Raw genomic sequence first — 22,862 nt, forward strand, 5'->3', positions numbered from 1 at the left:
ACCTGTTAATACCATGTATAAACATATATAACTATAAAATTACACAGTCTCAATAAGTAATAATTATAGTAATACAAAACAACAGGGGAAAACAACCCTGCTCCGAAAGACAGTGATAAATTAGGATAAGGTAACCACCTCCCCCTACCTACATTAACTAGACCCCCCGGCCTATATATAAAGGAAGCGGGGGGCGGGAGGGAAGAAAATCACTGAGCAGAGAACAAATAAATAAACCTCTCTCTCCACCCCCCCAGGATAATATTAAACAGTAAGGTAATGAAAGGGATTAATATAAAAAAATGGGGGGGGTGTAAACCGGGGTGGGGAGAGAGCAAAACATCATCAATTAACTCTTCCAATTTATCTGAGAGAGTCCAAAAATTCCTTGGCTTTCTCCGGCGATCCAAAGTTGCAGACGGACCCTTCATGGCTAAAGCATAGCGTTGCTAGGTAACGCAAGGAGTACTGAATATTTAAGTCCCTTAAACACTTCTTTGCTTTGTCAAACGACTTCCTCTTTCGGACCAGAGCTGGGGAAAAGTCTTGGAATAGCATAATCTTGGATCCTTTATAGATCATGGCTTGGGGATCTTTCCCAAGATTTCTGGAAGTTTCTAAGAGTATCTGCCTCTCCTTATAGCTCTGCAGCCGGAACAGGACCGGGTGGAGATGCTGGTTTGAGCCGGGCCCGTGTATTACAACCCGGTAGGCCCATTTCACCCATATCTGGCCAGATCCAGCCTCCAGATTTAAAAGCTGTGGCAGCCACTGTTCGAGAAACACTGTAAGCTGGCCTTCGTCTTCCCGTTCGGGAAGGCCCAGCAAACGAATATTTTTTCGATGACCTCGAGAATCTCGATGTGATTCCCTGAGGCCCGGACTCGCTGTTCGAGAGTCTGGACCCAATCCACGGCCGAATGTGCTGTAGTCTCGGAGGTCGAGGCCTTTAGCTCCGCCCCTCCGACTCGGCCCTTGATTTCCTCGATGTCTCAGTCGTGCTTTTGCGGCGCGGCCGAGAGTGAGTCCCATCTGCTCCGGGACTCTTCGATGAAGGCGTCGACCTTCGCATCGAGTTTGGAGATTATTCGCACGAGACTTGCCACTGTAGGTAAGTCCCCAGGGGTGGCTGCACTTGCGGAAGGTGGGAGAGGGGTTCCTACTTGCTGAGAGCTGTGGGCTCCCTTCCCTTTAGTCATTTTTACAGGAGATTAGATTGTTTAAATTCAGTACTGAGCAACTAATTACATTAAGTAAAAACTATTTTAAGTGATGTGGTGAGTGTGGAGGAGGAGGGTGGTTACTTTGCCCAAGTCTTGGGAGGAGCACTAGAGACTCAGCCTTGCTGGGTCGACGCCATCTTGGATCCCCTGAAGTTGATTTCTATCGGATAAACTGACATTATGTTGAACATGTCAATCACTGCTCTGATCCCATTAAAATGTGACTTTCCAAGTGATTCCACACAGAGGATGTGAACATAAATCTGTCTTTCCACAGGAACCAGCAAATCCATCGATCGCGGTAAGTATTTCAATGAAAGAAAATTAATTTTCATTTACAATGCTTCTTGCTTTTTTTGGAAGCAATAATGGCAAGAATATCTGTGCAACAATAAATTTCCCAACTTCTGTGCAGATATCCCATCACTACATTACTGTTCACTGCATTTAATTACTGGAATGACAAAGTATTGAAGCTGTGAAAATTCCCTTCTCCTGATTAATGAGGAAAGAGTGAATGTATTTACTGTGAATGTATTCACCTTGTTAAGATGATTTTGCGACAGTAGTGACATTTGATTTTGCAATCTGTGAAATTTTCTATGCTCTATCCTTGACATCGTTTTTTCTCCAGAATGTGTTCACTCAATTTACATGAAACTGAGCACAAAACATAGAATATAGAACATAGAACATTACAGCGCAGTACAGGCCCTTTGGCCCTCAATGTTGTGCCGACCTGTCATACCAATCTGAAGCCCATCTAACCTACACTATTCCATGTACGTCCATATGCTTGTCTAATGCCGACTTAAATGTACTTAAAGTTGGCGAATCTACTACCATTGCAGGCAAAGCATTCCATACCCTTACTACTCTCTGAGTAAAGAAACTACCTCTGATGTCTGTCCTATATCTGTCACCCCTCAATTTAAAGCTATGCCCCCTCGTGCTCGCCGTCATCATACTTGGAAAAAGGCTCTCCCTGTCCATCCTATCTAACTCTCTGATTATCTTATATGTCTCTATTAAATCACCTCTCAACCTTCTTCTCTCTAATGAAAACAGCCTCAAGTCCCTCAGCCTTTCCTCATAAGACCTTCCCTCCATACCAGGCAACATCCCAGTAAATCTCCTCTGCACCCTTTCCAAAGCTTCCACATCCTTCTTATAATGTGGCCAGAAGTGCACACAATACTCCAAGTGCGGCCGCACCAGAGTTTTGTACAGCTATAGCATAACTTCATAGTTCCGGAACTCGATCCCTCTATTAATAAAAGCTACAACACTGTATGCCTTCTTAACAACCCTATCAACCTGGATGGCAACTTTCAAGGATCTGTGTAACTGGATACTGAGATCTCTCTGCTCATCTAAGCTACCAAGAATCTTACCATTAGCCCAGTACTTTGCATTCCGGTTACTCCGACCAAAGTGAATCACCTCACACTTGTCTGCATTAAACTCCATTTGCCACTTTTCAGCCCAGCTCTGCAGCTTATCTATGTCTCTCTGTAAGCTACACCTCCTTCGTCACTATCCACAACTCCACCGACCTTAGTGTCGTCTGCAAATTTACTAACCCTCATCCAGATCGTTTATAAAAATGACGAACAGCAGTGGACCCAACACCGACCCTTGTGGTACACCATTAGTAACTGGACTCCAGGATGAACATTCCCCATCAATCACCACCCTCTGTCTTCTTTCAGCAAGCCAATTACTGATCCAAACTGCTGTATCTCCCACAATCCCATTTTTCCGCATTTTGTACAATAGCCTACTGTGGGGAACCTTATCGAACGCCTTGCTGAAATCCATATACACCACATCAACCGGTTTACTCTCATCTATCTGTTTGATCACCTTCTCAAAGAACTCAATAAGGTTTGTGAGGCACAACCTACCCTTCACAAAACTGTGCTGACTATCCCGAATCAAATTATTCTTTTCTAGATGATTATAAATCCTATCTCTTATAACCTTTTCCAATACTTTACCAACTGAAGTAAGGCTCACTGGTCTATAATTACCAGGATTGTCTCTACTCCCCTTCTTAAACAGGGAAACCACATTTGCTATCCTCCAGTCTTCTGGCACTATTCTTGTAGACAATGACGATTTAAAGATCAATGCCAAAGGCTCGGCAATCTCCTCCCTGGCTTCCCAGAGGATCCTAGGATAAATCCCATCCAGCCCAGGGGACTTATCTATTTTTACACTCTGCAGGATTTCTAATACCTCTTCCTTGTGAACCTCAATCCCACCTAGAGTAATATCTGTATCTCATTATTCTCCCCAACAACATTGTCGTTTTATAGACTGAATACTGTCAAAAAATATTCATTTAGTGCTTCCCCTATCTCCTCTGACTCCACACACAACTTCCCACTACTATCCTTGATTAGCCCTAATCTTACTCTTGTCACTCTTTTATTCCTTAAATACCTATAGAAAGCCTTAGGGTTTACCCTGATCCTATCTGCCAACAACTTCTCATGTCTCCTCCTGCTCTTCTGAGCTCTCTCTTTAGGTCCTTCCTGGCTACCTTGTAACCCTTAAGTGACCTAACTGAGCCTTCACATCTCATCCTAAGCCTTCTTCTTCCTGTTGACCAGAGATTCCACTTCCTTCGTAAACCACGTCTCCCGTACTCTACAGCTTCCTCCCTGCCTGACAGGTACATACTTATCTCGGACACACAGGAGCTTTTCCTTGAATAAGCTCCACATTTCTAACGTGCCCATCCCCTGCAGTTTCCTTCCCCATCCTATGCTTCCTAAATCTTGCCTAATTGCATCATAATTGCCTTTCCCCCAGCTGTAACTCTTGCCCAGTGGTATACACCTGTCCCTTTCTATCACTAAAGTAAACATAACAGAATTGTGATTGCTATCACCAAAGTGCTCACCTACTTCCAAGTCTAACGCCTGGCCAGGCTCATTACACAGTACCAAATCTAATGTGGCTTCGCCCCTTGTTGGCCTGTCTACATACTGTGTCAGGAAGCCCTCCTGCACACACTGGACAAAAACTGACCCATCTATAGTACTCATACTATAGTGTTCCCAGTCAATATTTGGAAAGTTGAAGTTCCCCATGACAACTACCCTGTCTCTCTCACTCCTATCGAGAATCATCTTTGCTATCCTTTCCTCTACATCTCTGGAACTATTCGGAGGCCTATAGAAAACTCCCAACAGGGTGACCTCTCCTTTCCTGTTTCTAACCTCAGTCCATACTACCTCAGCTGACGAATCCCCAAACATCCTTTCAGCAACTGTAACACTGTCCTTGACCAACAATGCCACACACACATCTCCCCTCCCCACCCCCCCAACTTCTACCATCTTCTCTGTTCTTACTGAAACATCTAAATCCTGGAACCTCCAACAACCATTCCTGTCCCTGCCCTATCCATGTCTCCAAAATGGCCACAACATCGACGTCCCAGGTACCAACCCATGCTGCACGTTCACCCACCTTATTCCGGATGCTCCTGGCGTTGAAGTAGACACACTTCAAACCAACTTCTTGCTTGCCGGTGTCATCTTGTGTCCCAGAAACTTGATTTCGGACCTCCCTACTCTCAACCTTTTCTATACTTGAACTACAATTTTGGTTCCCACCCCCCTGCTGGATTAGTTTAAACACACCCCAATAGCCTTAGCGAATTTCTCCCCCAGGATATTGGTACCTCTCTGGTTCAGATGAAGACCATCCTGCTTGTAGAGGTCCCACCTACCTCAGAAAGATCCCCAATTATCCAAGAATCCAAAACCCTCCCTCCTGCACCATCCCTCTAGTCACGTGTTCAACTCCTCTTTCTCCTTATTCCTTGCCTCACTAGCATGTGGCACCGGCAACAAACCAGAGACAACAACTCTGTTTGTCCTAGCTCTAAGCTTCCATTCTAGCTCCCTGAATTTCTGCCTTAAATCCCCATCTCTCTTCCTACCTATGTCCTTAGTGCCTATGTGGACCACGACTTGGGGCTGCTCCCCCTCCCCCTTAAGGATCCTAAAAACACGATCAGAAACATCACGAACCCTGGCACCTGGGAGGCAACACACCAACCGTGAGTCTCTCTCATCCCCACAGAACCTCCTATCTGTCCCCATAACTATGGAGTCCCCAATGACTACTGCTCTGCTCCTCTTCCCCATTCCCTTCTGAGCAGCAGGGACAGACTCTGTGCCAGAGCCCTGTGCCCCACTGCTTTCCCCTGGTAAGTCCCCCCCAACAGTATCCAAAAGGGTATGCTTATTGATGAGGGGAATGGCCACAGGGGATCCCTGCACTGCCTGCCGGTTCCCTTTCCATCCCCTGACTGTAACCCAACTGCCTTTCTCTTGTACCTTAGGAGTGACTACCTCCCTGTAACTCCTCTCAATAACCCCCTCTGCCTCCTGAGTGATCCGAAGTTCATCCAGCTCCAGCTCCAGTTCCCTCACGTGGTTTTCGAGGAGCTGGAGTTGGGTGCCCTTCCCGCAGATGTAGTCAGCAGGGACACTAGTGGTGACCCTTACCTCCCACATTCTGCTGGAGGAACATTCAACTGCCCTCACCTCCATTCCCACTATTCTAAATTCCCAAAGAGACTGTTGAAAAAATAAGGAATAAAAAAAAAACTCGTTACCTTACCAATCTGGCGCACAGGTCCTTTTTCTTCGGTTCGAGGAGGAGGATGAGTGGGAGACACTACCCGCGTAGTGTTTCGGGTAACGCAACCACACAAATATATGTCTTCTCAGAAGTCCTTCGCTCTTCCCTTGCACCTCTCGGCAAATGGAGGCCCGACTCCCGAGGTAAGTCCCTTTCAATGCGGGAAAACTCACCCTTCCCAGTAGCCCGCGCTTCACCACTCCTCTCCTCGCTGCATGCTGCTGTTCTGTCTTGAGATGTGATGATGGACCAGACCCCAATTCTGAATTCTCCAATAATCAAGAAATCAATCTCTTCATTCTTATGAGGCACAATATAAAGTCTATAATTATTTACATGCATAACTCAGCATAGAGTGAAATATTACATGGACTTATTAATTATCAGTCGCCTATATATTTCATTTTCTACTGAACTGTGGAAAACAACTGACTCAAACCATGAGGAATAATGAAGATTGTAGTTCCGAAGATTTTTCCCATTGTTAAACTATCACCAGGTTCCTCCTTAACAGGAGAATTAATGTGCTTTTAACTCTGACTTGTAATCTAAAAGTATCCATAACAATTAATTTGGATCATTTGCTAAGTTTTAACTCAAACTGTTAACGGAAGGATTTTATTTGGGGTGACATGGTGGCACAGTGGTTAGCACAGCTGCCTCCCAGCGCCAGAGACCTGGGTTCAATTCCCCCCCTCAGGTAACTGTCTGTGCGGAGTTTGCACATTCTCCCTGTGTCTGTGTGGGTTTCCTCCAGGTGCTCTGGTTTCCTCCCACAGTCCAAAAATGTGCAGGTTAGGTGAATTGGCCATGTTAAATTGCCTGTAGTGTTAGGTGAAGGGGTAACTGTAGGGGAATGGGTCTGGGAGTTGCTCTTCAGAGGGTTGGTATGGACTAGTTGGGCCGAAGGGCCTATTTCCATACTGTAAGTAATCAAATCAGTTATTAAGCTGGAGAGAATTCTGAAGATATTTATAGGAATGGAAGGCTTGCATTTTCAGGATTGGCTGGGACTGTTTTCACTGTAACATAGGAGTTTGAGAGTTTTTCAAAATCATGAGGAGCATAGATAATGTGAATGACAAGTGTCTTTTTCCCCAGGGTGGGGAATTTCAAGTCTGTGGTGCATATTTTAAAAGTGGAAGGGGAAAGTTTTAAAAAGGACGCGAGGGGCATTTTTAAAAATACATTGAGTAGAGGTTTATAAAATCATGAGGGACACTGATAGGGGAAATAAACAAGGGCTGTTCCCTGGGGTGGGGGAGTCCAGAACTAGAGGGATATAGGTTTATACTGAGATGTGAAATATTTAAAAGAGAACTGAGGGGCAGCTTTTTCACGCAGTAGATATTGTGCATGTGGAATGAGCTGTCAGAGGAAGTGGTGGAGGCTGGTACAATGACAACATTTAATAGGCATCTGGATGGGTATATGGATAGAAAGGGTTGAGAGGGATATGGGACAAATGCTGGCTGATGGGGCTACATTAATTGTGAATATCTGTCCAGCATGGATGAGTTGGTCTGTTTCTGTCCTGTAAAACACTGATTCTATGAAAATGTTTGAGTTTGCTGCTGATGATGGTAGAGATATTTTGTAACCAGCCTGTTTGGGGGTGTTAGGACACACCTCTGGAGCACTTAGGATTTGAACACAGACCGCCCAGCTCAGAGGGAGGGACACTATCATCCCGGGACAAGAATCCTTTTCTGTTACGTTAGATGTGAGATAGCTAAACTAAATTACCAAGGGTGTGACTAAATCACGTGAATTTTGATTTTAAAACAAAAATGTTATGAATAATAAGCTGTGAAGTGCTTAATGTATCTATTGCTGTACTAATTGTTGTAATATTAATTTCCAAAGTATTATTTTGACATTGCTAACCCAATTCTTTCTACTCCTCAGGAAGTGGAAAATATACTGGCTATGGTACATATTTTAATTCAGAAATTTCTTTCAATGTTACTTCATGGGGTAATTCAGGAAACTTGGTGCACAGTTGGAGAAATAACATACTGTACCTGAATAAACCCTATCAAATCCCGATAGCATGGAAGGAGGCTATTTGGCCCATCGAGTCCAATCTGACCCTCTGAAGAGCCTTCCTGATGAGCTGTTGTCCCTGTGTGCTAGCTTTCTGTGCTGTGTGCACAGATATCCCCAAGTCGTTTAGTGTTACAGCTTTCTGCAGTTTTTCTCCATTTAACTCATACTGGGTGCATTTGTTTACCCTTCCAAAATGAAGTTGATTTCTATCGGATAAACTGACATTATGTTGAACATGTCAATCACTGCTCTGATCCCATTAAAATATGACTTTCCAAGTGATTCCACACAGAGGATGTGAACATAAATCTGTCTTTCCACAGGAACCAGCAAATCCATCGATCGCGGTAAATATTTCAATGAAAGGAAATTAATTTTCATTTACAATACGTATTGCCTTTTTGGAAGCAATAATGGCAAGAATATCTGTGCAAAAATAAGTTTCACAACTTCTGTGCAGATATCCCATCACTACATTACTGTTCACTGCATTTAATTACTGGAATGACAAAGTATTGAAGCTGTGAAAATTCCCTTCTCCTGATTAATGAGGAAACAGTGAATGCATTTACTGTGAATGTACTCACCTTGTTAAGATGATTTTGCTACAGAGGTGGAATCTGATTTTGCAGTCTGTGGAATTTTCTGTCCTCTATCTTTGACATCATTTTTTCTCTAGAATGTGTTCACTCAAATTATATGAAACTGAGCATAAAACATCAAATCGCTCTGTTAAGATAATTTTTTAAGTATGTAAGTTAGCTCGCTGAGCTGGAAGGTTCATTTTCAAATGTTTAGAACATAGAACATAGAACAATACAGCACAGAACAGGCCCTTCGGCCCACAATGTTGTGCTGAACATTTGTCCTAGCTTAAGCACCTATCCATGTACGTATCCAATTTCCGCTTGAAGGTCATCAATGATTCTGACTCTGCCACTCCCACAGGCAGCGCATTCCATGCCCCCACCACTCTCTGGGTAAATAACCTATCCCTGACATCCCCCCCATACCTCCCACCCTTCACCTTAAATTTATGCCTCCTTGTAACACCCTGTTGTACCCAGGGAAAACGTCTCTGGCTGTCTATTTTATCTATTCCCCTGATCATCTTATAAACCTCTATCAAGTCACCCCTCATCCTTCGCTGTTCCAATGAGAAAAGGCCTAGCACTCTCAACCTATCCTCGTACGATCTATTCTCCATTCCAGGCAACAGCCTGGTAAATCTCCTCTGCACCCTCACCAAAGCTTCCACATTTTTCCTAAAGTGAGGCAACCAGAACTGCACACAGTACTCCAAGTGTGGCCTTACCAAGGTCCTGTACAGCTGCAACATCACCTCACGACTCTTGAATTCCATCCCTCTGCTAATGAGCGCTAAACACCATAGGCCTTCTTACAAGCTCTATCCACCTGAGTGGCAACTTTCAAAGAGCTATGAACATAGACCCCAAGATCCCTCTGCTCCTCCACCTTATTAAGAACCCTACCTTTGACCCTGCATTCCGCATTCTTATTTGTCCTTCCAAAATGGACAACCTCACACTTGACAGTGTTGAACTCCATCTGCCACTCCTCAGCCCAGCTCTGCATCATATCTATGACTAGGTAACATCATCAGTGAGTGTCTCTGATGAAGTGCTGGTGGCATGCCCACCTCTGTATTAATAGGTCTTGGTTTCTTAAGGTGGGTGATGTCATTTCTGTTTTTTTTCAAGGAAAGGATGCTAGGATCTAAATCAATGTGTTTATTGATGGAGTTCTGGTTAGAATGCCATGCCTCGAAGAATTCTCGTGTGTGCCTGTGTTTTGCCTGTCCTAGGATGACTGTGTGTTGTCCCAGTCAAAGTGCTGTCCTTCTTTGACTGTATTTATGGAAACTAGTGATAGTGGGTCGTGTCTTTTGGTGGTCAGTTGGTGTTCATGTATTGTGGTGGCAAGTTTCCTGCTAGTTTGTCCGATGTAGTGTTTTTCACAGCTCTTGCTTTTATAAATGACATTAGTTTTGTTAATAGTATCTAATGGATCCTTAAGGTTCATTAGTCACTGTTTAAGTGTGTAGGTAGGTTTGTAGGCTATCATGATACCAAGGGGTCTCAGTAGTGTGGAAGTCATTTCTGATATGCCTTTGACGGAAGGTAATGTGGCCATAGTTTTTTGGTTGTGTTGTGTCTACTTGGGTTTGTTTCTGAGGAATTGGTGGACTGTGTTTATTAGATTCCTGTTTTCCTTGAAAACATTGTATAGACAATTTTCATCTTCTGTTTGTAGTTCTTGGGTGCTGAGGTGTGATATTACTCATTGAAATAATGTTTTAATGCAGCTCTGTTTGTGGGTGTTTGGATGATTGCTTCTGAAGTTAAGTATTTGGTCTGTGTTTGTTGCTGGTTTGAAGCTCTCTATTAACTGTACATTCAACAATCACGTCTAGAAATGGGAATCTGTTGTTGTCCTCCTCTTCTTTTGTGAATTTTATACCTGTCGGGATATTGTAGAAGATATGTTTCCTCTAATTTGTTCTGTTTTGTGATGACTAAGGTGTCATCCATGGAACGCACCCAAAACTTGGGTTGGATGGGTGGGATGGCAGTTTGTTCAAGAGTTTGCATTTCTGCTTCCCCTTGAGCCCTGATATTAGTGATCCCATGGCTGTTCCGTTGACATGTTTGTAGGTTTTGTTGTTGAATATGAAGTGGGTGGTGAGGCACAGGCCCACTAGCTTGAGGGCATTGTCTTTGCTGACGAGGTTAGTGCTGTCTGGTGTTTGCAGTCCTGGTTTCCCTAGTAGTGATGTCAGTGTTTTTTTGGTCAAAACAATGACTGCAGATGCTGGAAACCAGATTCTGGATCAGTGGTGCTGGAAGAGCACAGCAGTTCAGGCAGCATCCAACGAGCAGCAAAATCGACGTTTCGGGCAAAAGCCCTTCATCAGGAATAAAGGCAGTGAGCTTGAAGCGTTGAGAGATAAGCTAGAGGAGGGTGGGGGTGGGGAAAAAGTAACACTCCCCACCCCCACCCTCCTCTAGCTTATCTCTCAACGCTTCAAGCTCACTGCCTTTATTCCTGATGAAGGGCTTTTGCCCGAAACGTCGATTTCGCTGCACTTTGAATGCTGCCTGAACTGCTGTGCTCTTCCAGCACCACTGATCCAGAACCAATGTTTATTTGGCCAAGTCAATGTTCATTGATGTGAAAAGGGCTGTAATGTCAAAGGGGACCATTATTTCATCCTCTTCTATGGTGTTGTCTTTGATGGTGTTCAGGAATTCTTGGGTGGAGTGAATAGAGTGGTGTGAATCTTCAAATTAGGTGTTTTAGTTTGTGGTGGAGTCCCTTGGCTGGTCTGTATGTTGGTGTACCAGGTAGCGAGACTATGGGTCTGAGGGGGTCCCCAGGTTTGTGTATTTTTGGTAATACATAGAAGTTGGTGTGTTGGATCCATCTGGTTTCTTGTCTTGGAATATAAAAAATATAACTGCAAGCAGAGCATTTGCCTTTTTAAGATAGTCAGTCAGATTTGTTTAAAATAATGGTCATGTGTCCCTTGTCTGCAGGAGTTAATACAATTGTGTTTTTTGTCTTTTTTAAGTCTTTCTAAGGCTTTATTTTTTGGAGCATTAAGTGTGTTTCCTTTTTTTTTTGGCCTAATTTCGGTGCAATAGCTGGCATTATGATCTGCTGTGCTTTCTCTGAAAGACTGTTACTATTACTGTGGGTTCAGATGCTATGAGGAAGTCCTTATTACTCGTGTCTTTGTAATTGTAGTTTAACCCTCTGACTAGGACGGCTTTGTCTGTATCAATAAGTGGACGGTCCGAAAGATTTTGTTTTATCCAAGCATCAGTGTTGTATGAAATGTGTGAGTTTTGTGTGTGTTATCTAGAAGTGCAAGTTTTTTTTTGTTTTTCTGTGTTTGCTGTTGGTTAAAGCTTATGGTTTGTTCTAATGTATTTGTCTATTCAAGGTCCGAGGTGGTATTGAACAGTTTTTGGCGTAAAATCTCCCGATTGTATTTATGGAGTCGGTTGTGAGCTTCATTTATCATTTCTTTAAGCATTCTGTGGCCATTTTGTTCTGCTCCTTTTTGGTTAGTGAGGTATTGGGGGTGGGGTATTGGAGGGGGGGGGGATGTATTTTAGCCATTCACGACATACCTGATTCCTGAGACATTCGTGCAGGGAGAACAGTCATTCGCAGATAGCGCTCCGTCAGATAGTGAAGGTCTTCCATCTTCAGGCCAGCGTTACCGTGTTGCGCCCATATGTGTTGCGATCTTTGAGAAGATTTGCAGCTCAGGTTGATGATAAGTATGTAAGCTAGCTCGCTGAGCTGGAAGGTTTGCTTTCAGACGTTTCGTCACCATGTAACATCATCAGTGAGAGTCTCCATTGAAGCGCTGATGGTATTCTCTATTTAGAGGTCTTGGGTTTCTTAAGGTGGGTGATGTCATTTATGGTTCTTTTTTCAAGGGAGGGTAGATGGGGGTCTAAATCGATGTGTTTATTCATGGAGTCCTGGTGAGAATGCCATGCCTCTAAGAATTCTCATGCGTGTCTTTGTTTCACCTGGGTGTGTTGTCCCAGCCAAAATGATGTCCTTCTTTGCCTCACTTCCTTTGATATCGAGTGAGCTCACAGATCAGCTGTGAACAGTGGAACAGGCTCGAGGGGCTGAATTTCCTATGTTCCGATGTCAAACTGAATTGGTTAGTGGCTTGGTGGTGATCAAATAGCATGTGCCACATACTTGTTTTAAAAATTCACTAAGCGCATAACTCATTGCGCTCCTTTCCAAACAGCCCTGAATCCTATCTCTTGAGGATCCTTTCCAGTTCCTGCTCACCACAAATGTAAGACTGACTGGTCTGTAATTCCCAGGGATTTCCCTATTCCCTTTCTTGAACAGAGAACAACATTCACCTCCCTCCAATCATCCAGTACCACACCCATGGAAAGTGAGGGTGCAAAGATTATCTGCAAGGGGGGGCAGCAATCTCATTCCTTGCCTCTCATTGTAACCTTGGATATATCTGGTCCAGCCCTGGGGACCTATCTATCTTCATGCTTCCCAGAATTTCCAGCATATCCACTTCCTTAATATCAACCTGTTCGAGCCTATTAAGCTGATCCACGGTGTGATCACGATCACCAAGATCCTTCTCTCTCGTGAATACTGAAGCAAAAAACCCATTCAGGGCCCTCCCCCCATCTCTTCAGACTCCAGGCACAAGTTCCCTCCACTATCCCTGATCGGCCCGACCCTCTCTCTGATCATTCTCTTATTCCTCACGTACGTGTAGAATGCCTTTGGGTGTTCCCTAATCCTTCCTATCATGGCTTTTTTGTGCCCCCGCAGGTCTCCTCAGTCCATTTTTGAGTTCTTTCCTAGCTACCCTGTAATCCTTGCCAGATCCTTGCTTCCTCAACCTTACATATGCTTTCTTCTTCCTCTTGACGATAAGCTCCTCTGCTCTTGTCATTCAAGGCTCCTCTGCTCTTGTCATCCAAGGCTCCTTCACCTTACCATGCCCTGCCTGTCTCAGTCGGACAAAGTTATCCAACATTCGCAACAAGTGCTTCTTCAACAGCCTCCACATTTCTGTTGTGCCTTTCCTGTAGAACGATTGTTCCCAACTTATACTCCCCAACTTCTGTCTAATAGCAGTATAATTTTCCCTCCCCCCAATTAAATACCTTCCTATACGATTTGCTCCTATCCCTCTCCATGGCTATGGTAAAGATGAGGCAGTCGTGGTCACTGTCACCGAAATGTTTTCCTACCAAGAAGTATAATACTCAGACTGGCTCGTTGCCTAGCACCAAATTAAATATGGCCTCCCCCCTCATCAGCCTACCTCCATATTGAATCAGGAATTCTTCCTGGACAAACCTGACAAAATCAGCTCCATTCAGACCATGTGCACTCAGGAGGTTCAGAGCTGAAAATGTGTTGATGGGAAAATGCAGCAGGTCAGGCAGCATCCAAGGAGCAGGAGAGTCGACGTTTTGGGCATGAGCCCTTCTTCGGGAAAGTCCATCATATTCCTGAAGAAGGTCTCATGCCCGAAACGTCCACTCTCCTGCTCCTTGGATGCTGCCTGACCAGCTGCGCTTTTCTAGCACCACGTTTTCAGCTCTGATCTCCAGCACCTGCAGTCCTCATTTTCTCCACTAAGGAAGTTCAATCGACATTGGGAAAGTTGAGGTCACCCCTAACAACAACTCTGTTACAACTGCGCCTTTCCAAGGATTCATCCTTACGAGGCACAACCCAAAGACCATAATAACGTGCATATCCCAGCATAGAGTGGAATGTTGCACAGAACTTAGTAATTATCAGTCACCTATACATTTCGTTGCCTGCTGAACTGTGGAAAACTATTTTCTGAAACCATCAGGAATAACGAAGACTGCCGTTCCAAACATTTTTCCCGTTGTTCAGCCATCACCAGGTTTCTCCCTAACAAGCAAAACAATGTGCTTTTCACTCTGACTTGTAATCTAAAAATATCTACAATAATGAATTTGGATCGTGGGCTTTACTTCAGATTTTCTGGGAAGGATATTAGATTAGATTACTTACAGTGTGGAAACAGGCCCTTCGGCCCAACAAGTCCACACCGACCCACAACCCTACATTTACCCCTTATCTAACACTACGGGCAATTCACCTGGCCTGCACATCTTTGTGACTGTGGGAGGAAACCAGAGCACACCCACGCAGACACGGGGAGAATGTGCAAACTCCACACAGTCAGTCGCCTGAGGCGGGAATTGAACCTGGGTCTCTGGTGCTGTGAGGCAGCTGTGCTAACCACTGTGCCATCGTGCCGCCCTAAAGGTCAGGCTAGATAGGCTGGGACTGTTTTCACTGGAGCGTAGGGGATTGAGGGGTGGCCTGATAGAGGTTTTTCACATCATCGGTAGTAGATTCGCCAAGTTTAAGTGCATTTAAGTTATCATTGGACAGGCAAATGGACGTACATGGAATAGTGTAGATGAGATGGGCTTCAGATTGGTATGACAGGCCGGTGCAATATCGAGGGCCGAAGGGCCTGTACTGCGCTGTAGTGTTCTACGTTCTATGAGGAGCATAGATAAGGTGAATGGCTGGTGTCTTTTCCCCAAGGGTAGAGGATGTCAGGACTATGGGACATATTTTTAAGGTAAGAGGATAAAGATTTAAAAAGGACATAAGGGGAATGGAGATAATAAATAGACAAGGTCTTTTCCATAGGGTGAGGGAGTCCAGAACTAGAGGGCATAGGTATAGGGTGTGAGGGGAAAGATTTAACAGGGACTTAAGGGGCAACTTTTTGCAGCAAATGGTGATACATGTGTGGAATGAGCTGCCAGAGGAAATGATGGAGGCTGGCTCAATTACAACATTAATAAGACATCAAGACAAGTGCATGATTAGGAAGGGTTTGGAAGAATATGGGTCAACTGCTGGCAAATGGGACAAGATGAGGTTAGGATATCTGGTCAGCATAGACGATTTGGACTGAAGGGTCTGTCTCCATGTTGTACATCTCTATGACTCTGTGTTTTAGATTAGATTACTTACAGTGTGGAAACAGACCCTTCGGCCCAACAAGTCCACACCGACCCGCCGAAGCGCAACCCACCCATACCCCTACATTTACCCCTTACCTAACACTACGGGCAATTTAGCATGGCCAATTCACCTGGCCCACACATCTTTGGACTGTGGGAGGAAACCGGAGCACCCGGAGGAAACCCACGCAGACACGGGGAGAACGTGCAGACTCCACACAGTCAGTCGCCTGAGTCGGGAATTGAACCCGTGTCTCAGGCACTGTGAGACAGCAGTGCTAACCACTGTGCCACCGTGCCACCCATTAGTGTAGGGAATGAACTTCCAGAGGAAGTGGTGACTGTGGGTCCAGTTCCAATATTTAAAAGACGTTTGCATAGGCACATGATATTTAGAAAATCATGAGGGGCATGAATAAGATAAATAGATAAAGTATTTTCCCTGGGGTGGCAGAGTCCAGAACTAGAGGGGCATGGGTTTAGGGTGAGAGGGGAAAGATATAAAAGAGACCTATGGGCAACTTTTCATGCAGAGGGTGGTACATGTATGGAATGAGCTGCCAGGGGAAGTGTGGAGGCTGGTACAATTGCAACATTTAAGAGGCATCTGGATGGGTATATGAATAGGCAGAGTTTAGAGGGATATGGACTGGGTGCTGGCAGGTGGGACTAGATTGGGTTGGGATATCTGGTTAGCATGGACGGGTTGGACCGAAGAGTCTGTTTCCGTGCTGTACATCTCTAAGACTTTATGAGTTTGGAGGAGGGTGAGCACTTAAGCAGTTTCAAGTCTGCCCTCATCCAGGCAGTTTCAAGGCTGCTCTCAGGTTGGAGAGTTGCCATGGCAACCCGGTGATGATGTTGTTGTTGTTGTGATCTCGACGGGCAAATAATTTTTTTTATATAAATCAGAATAAGTTTTGGAATCAAAATGGTTTGAGACTGATCAAAACCAAAGTCAAAGCCAGAGAATTACTTGTGTTTTGAGTTGGACCCGTTGATGTGACACTTTGCATGTATTTTAAACCTTTCAGTGTGTGATTTTTGTTTGTGGTTCAGATGTTGTCCCGATTGAGGTTCACCGTGGTTGAGAATGTCAGTTGGTTTGTGATGCAAAAAAACTCATTTGTTTTAATCCACCTGTTCAGAGGTTCTCTCCATGACTTACTTGTTAGGTCCACACCCACCCTCCCACCAAACCCACCCTCCACTCCTGGCACCTTCCGTTGCTGCCGCGAGCGGTGTAAAACCAGAACCCACACCTCTCCTCTCACCTCTGTCCAAGGTCCCAAAGGTTCCTCCCACATCTGGCAGAGATTTTCCTGCACATCGTCCCACCTTATCTACTGTGTCCATTGCTCTTAATGTGGTCTTCCATACATCGGGGAGACAGTACACCAACTTGTGAAGCACCTCAGGGAACATCTCTAGGACACAAACACCCAACAACCCCACCACTCTGTGGCCGTCTACTTCAAATCCTCTTCCCACTCCACCAAGGATATGCAAGTCCTGGGCCTTTTCCACCTCCAAATCCAAGCCACCCAAAGCCTGGAGGAAGAATGCCTCATCTTGCGCCTTGGGCCACTCCAACCACACGAGATCAACGTCAGCTTCGCCAATTCCTCATCTCCCGTCCCTCCACTTCATCCCAGATCCAACCCTCCAACTTGGCACTCCCCTCTTGACCTGTCCTACCTGTCCATCTTCCTTCCCACCTATCTGCTCCACCCTCCTCTCCGATCTGTCAGCTTCACCCACCACCTGCATCTACCTATCGCCTTCCCAGCTACCTTCCCCCCCAGCCCCACCTCCACCTCCTATTTATCTCTCAGCCCCCTCCCCCTCTACATCCTTGATGAAGGGCTTAAGCCCAAAACATTGACTCTCCTGCTCCTCAGGGGCTGCCTGACCTGCTGTGATTTCCAGCACCACACCTCTCCAGCATCTGCAGTCCTCACCTTCTCCTGTTCAGAGATGTCATTCCAAACCTCTGGAGTAGGTGAGACATGAGCCCGGCCCTCCTGGTTCAAACTGTAGGGACGCTACCACTGCCCCTCAAGAATCCTTTGAGTTGAGATGCAGAGTTATGCCAAAAGGGTGTGTCCAAATCCTGGAGGTGCTACCTGAGGTCACTGTGAAGGACTCACCATCTGAACCTCTTCAATCGCTGCAGAAGAGGAAGTCTAAAAAAACAGAGTGGATAAATCCCTGGTAGGTGTATCCCAGGATGTTGTGGGAAGTTAGGGAAGGAAGTCTAGGGCCCCTAGCAGAGATATTTGTGCAGGAAATTCTGCCTTCAAGCTTGTACCTCTATCCAATACAATCTTGGCTGATTAATCTCAGTATCCCATTCCCACCCTCTCCCTGTACCCCTTGATCCCTTTATCCCCATGATCCACGTCCATCTCCCTCTTGGATGTATCTAATGAACTGGCCCCCAACAGCTTCCTGTGGGACAGAATTCCAGGAGTGAATGAAGAAATTCTTTCTTGTCAGTCCTGAATAGCTTACCCCTTTTTCTTAGACTGTATCATTTACAGGTTCAGGCGAGATGCTGGAGGTCTGAAGAGTGATTAATGTTGTGCCTTTATTTCAGAAAGGCTGTAGGAGAACCCTCAGAGCTTTCGACCTATGAGTCTGGGTACTGGTGAAGGGGTAGGCTGTTGGACGGGCTTCTGAGAAATAGGATGTACATGTATTTGGAAAGACAAAGGCTGATAGGGATCATCAGCGTGGCTTTATGCGAGGGAAATCATGTCTCACAAACTTGATGGAGTTTCTTGAGGACGAGATCAAAAAGAGTAAAGCAGTAGACATTGTCTACTTTTGTGGAGCCTTTCACAAGGTTTCACATCGTCAATTAATTGGTAAAGTTAGATCATGTGGAATTCACGGTGAGCTTACCAATTGGATATAAAATTAGCCTGATGGTAGGAGACAGAGGGTGGAAGGTTGTTTTTTTGGATTGGATGTCTGTGACTGGCAGTGTTTAGATTAGATTAGGTTACTTACAGTGTGGAAACAGGCCCTTCGGCCCAACAAGCCCACACCGACCCGCCGAAGCACAACCCACCCATACCCCTACATTTACCCCTTACCTAACACTACGGGCAATTTAGCATGGCCAATTCACCTGACCCACACATCTTTGTGACTGTGGGAGGAAACCAGAGCAAACCCATGCAGACACGGGGAGAACGTGCAAACTCCACACAGTCAGTCGCCTGAGGCAGGAATTGAACCCAAGTCTCTGGTGCTGTGAGGCTGCAGTGCTAACCACTGTGCCACCGTGCCGCTGGGTTCAAGGCTGGGTCCACTTTAGTTTGTAATTTATATCATTGATTTGGATGAGAATTTAAGAAGCATGGTTTACGAAAATTATTGGTTATAGTTGACAGTGAGGAAGGTTATCTAAGATTGCAAAAGGATCTTGAATGATTTGGTCAGTGGGCCGAGGACTGGCAGCTGGAGTTTAATTTGGATATGTGCAAGGGATTGTATTTTGGTAAAATAAACTGGGGCAGGGCATAACAGCTAATTGCAGAGCCCTGGGTAGTGTTATTGAACAGACTGATCTCGAGGTTCATTTACATAGTTTGTCGTCTTCCTGCAATGCAACTTTCACCTGGGGGGGGGGGGGGAGGTTGTTAAGAAGACATTTGACAGTCTTGTCTTCATTGCTCAGACCTTTGAGAATGGGAGTTGGGATGTCATATTGAGGTCGTACAGGACGTTGGTGAGGAATACTGTGTGCAGTTTAGGTCTCCTTGCTGGTGGAAGGATGTTACTAAATTGGAGAGGGTTCATTTGCCAGCCCTTGGTCCATATCCCTCCAAACCCTTCCTATTCATATCCCCATCCAGATGCCTTTTAAATGTTGACATTGTACCAGCCTCCACCACTTCCTCTGGCAGTTTGTTCCACTTGGGAACAACTCTATGTGTGAGAAAGTTGCCCTTTCAGATCCCTTTTAAATCTTTCCCTTGTCTCTTTAAACCTAAGCCTTCCAAATTCCAAAGCCAACTTGGCAATTAAATCATTCCACCACTCACTGAAATCAATCCATGGTTTAGAAATTACTGATGGGTGGAAATTAAATAAAGATTCATGCACTTTGTGTCGCTCACTGTGTCTCACACCTACACACACACACACACACACACACACACACACACACCATTGGTGCTGGAGAAAACAGGACATTGCACAGAAAAATAGGAGAAATTACTGATGATGTGAACTTATTTGCATTGGTTCTAATAATCACCAATGAACATTCAAGTCAATTCCATGCACAAGATGTTAATGCCACAGTCATATATAACTTTGGTGCGATTCCAGTTGGAGTACTCTAAGCAGAAAGATCTGGGCACCACACCTTAGGAAGGATAGATTGGTCTCGGAGGGAGATACCATATAGGTTTACAAGAATGATATCTAGACTACAGGGGTTATATTATAAGGAAATAATATGCAAAGTTGGCCTGTTTCTTCTAGAATGTAGGAAGTTAAGGGTTGACCTGATCAAAAGATTCAAGGTATTAATAAGAACTCAGTAGATAAAGATAAACTACTCCCACTGGCTGGGGTGTCTAGATCTAGGGGGCATAGTTTGAGGATTTGGGCCAGACCATTTAAAAGAGATGTTAGGAAGTACTTCTACACCGATATAGAACACAGAACATTACAGCGCAATAACAGGCCCCAGTCTGAAACCCATCTAACCTAGACAATTCCATTATTATCCATATGTTTATCCATCAGCAGTGGATGCTGGAACAGTCGTTAGTTTTACATCCGAATAGATAAAGTTTTGTTAAGCAAAGTTATTAAGGGATATAGGGCAAAGGCAGGTAAATGGAATGAGAGCTGAGGAGTGTGGTGTTGGAAAAGCACAGCCTGGTCAGACAGCATCCGAGGAGCAGGAGAGTCAACGTTTCGGGCATAGGCTCTTCATCAGGAAGCTTATGCTTGAAACGTCGATTCTCCTGCTCCTCGGATGCTGCCTGACCTGCTGCGCTTTTCCAGCACCGCACTTTCCAACTCTGATCTCTAGCATCTGCAGTCCTCACTTTCTCCTAAATGGAGTGAGCTCATATATCAACTGTGATCTCATTGAACATTGGAACAGGCTGAGGGACTGAATGGCCTCATCCTGTTCCTATGTTAACCTGAATCATTTAGTAGGAGAACGTGAGGACTGCAGATGCTGGTGATCAGAGCTGAAAATGTTTTGCTGGAAAAGCGCAGCAGGTCAGGCAGCATCCAAGGAGCAGGAGAATCAATGTTTCGGGCATGAGCCCTTCTTCAGGAATGAGGAAAGTGTGCTACGTAGGCTAAGATAAAAGGTAGGGAGGAGGGACTTGGGGGACGCCCTCCTCCAAGTTCTTCCTCCCTACCTTTTATCTTAGCCTGCTTGGCACACCTTCCTCATTCTTGAAGAAGGGCTCATGCCCGAAACGTCGACTCTCCTGCTCCTTGGATGCTGCCTGACCTGCTGCGCTTTTCCAGCAACACATTTTTCAGCTCTGAATCATTTAGTGGCTTGGTGATGATCAAATAGCATATGTCGTATACTTTTTTAAAATATTCACTAAGCTCGTAACTCAGTGCACTATGCTTTTGTTTCAGATTTGCTTCTGTAATTTCTTTTCAATATAGAGTTGTTCAAAAAGAGTGGAAAACCAAACAATTTCTATAGTCATTCACAATGTAAATGATTCTGTCCTGCCCTGAGGTGTGTGTTTAACGACCAGACCACAATCAGGATTGATCTACTCGACACTAAATTACATCATCTTGCATTTGAAATTACTTTTTAAGAGGCATATGTGATTAGATTTAATTGTGGTTAGATTAGATTACTTACAGTGTGGAAACAGGCCCTTCGGCCCAACAAGTCCACACTGATCTGCCGTGTGATCATGTGCATCACTTAGCAGGGTGACATTTTTATGTGAACTCACTAATTGTCCTTGACCTGATATGCTTAATTGTCTTGTTCAGTTCTGAGGAAGGGTCACTGGATCTGAAACATTAACTCTGATTTCTCTCCACAGATGCTGCCAGACCTGCTGAGTTTTCCCAGCAATTTCTCAATTTGCTCATTGTCCTTATAATGGCCTGTAAAATCTATTTGTGTGAAGAAACAGTATTAACCCACATATACTCTAATTGTTGTGGTTCTGTTCGCTGAGCTGGAAGTTTTTGTTGCAAACATTTCGTCCCCTGGCTAGGAGACATCATCAGTGCTCTGGAGCCTCCTTTGAAGCGCTTCTTTGATGTTTCTTCCGGTATTTATAGTGGTCTGTCCTTGCCGCTTCCGGGTGTCAGTTTCAGCTGTCCGCTGTAGTGGTTGGTATATTGGGTCCAGGTCGATGTGTTTGTTGATGGAGTTTGTGGATGAATGCCATGCCTCTAGGAATTCCCTGGCTGTTCTCTGTCTGGCTTGCCCTATGATAGTAGTGTTTTCCCAGTCGAATTCATGTTGCTTGTTGTCTGAGTGTGTGGCTACTAGGGATAGCTGGTCGTGTCGTTTTGTGGCTAACTGATGTTCATGGATGCTGATTGTTAGCTGTCTTCCTGTTTGTCCTATATAGTGTTTTGTGCAGTCCTTGCATGGTATTTTGTAAACTACATTAGGTTTGTTCATGTTGGGTATCGGGTCCTTTGTTCTAGTAAGTTGCTGTCTGAGCGTGGCTGTTGGTTTGAATATTTGAATAAACTTTGAATATACTCTAATTCTTGACCATATATTGGCGTTACACTGACAAAGAGAACTTCTCCTGTGTTAGGAAGCATTATTAAGGTTAGGTAGTGTTAAGAGACTTTATTGTTAGGTAGTGCTCATGTTAGGTAGTATTAGCACACCTGGAACTTGTTAGTTACACTGGGTAGCATTAGGCCATTATGTTATGCTATGGCAGGCTGAGAAGCTGATAGCGTGGCCTGAGGGGCCCCAGGGAGGGTGGAAGATAACAGGACATTAGAGCCGTGCCAAAACACACGTAGCTCGAACTGAGATAACAGAACGTTATCGGGTCGGCGCATTCTGAGGACCAATGGCATGTCAGCATACTGCTTCTTACCAAATAAGGATGTAGCACTGAGATGCGCGGGAGCCTAAACGCTAGGCAAGGTAGAACAATAGGCAGAACGCGCCTTCTCCAGTGAGCCTGACAAACTCACTGTACTGTGTACGATTCTCTCTCATTAAAATGGCTTATACTTTGAATCGGATCTGGTGTCTCTCTCCTCCAAAACGAACACGGGGACAGAAGCCCCGTCTCAGCACCTGGAAGAGACATTTTGTGCAAACAACTGAGCGCTTTATAAGACGAGGAAAGTACCGAAAGCTTCAAAG

The sequence above is a fragment of the Hemiscyllium ocellatum genome, chromosome 38, assembly GCF_020745735.1.
Source record: "Hemiscyllium ocellatum isolate sHemOce1 chromosome 38, sHemOce1.pat.X.cur, whole genome shotgun sequence".
Lineage (NCBI taxonomy): Eukaryota > Metazoa > Chordata > Chondrichthyes > Orectolobiformes > Hemiscylliidae > Hemiscyllium > Hemiscyllium ocellatum.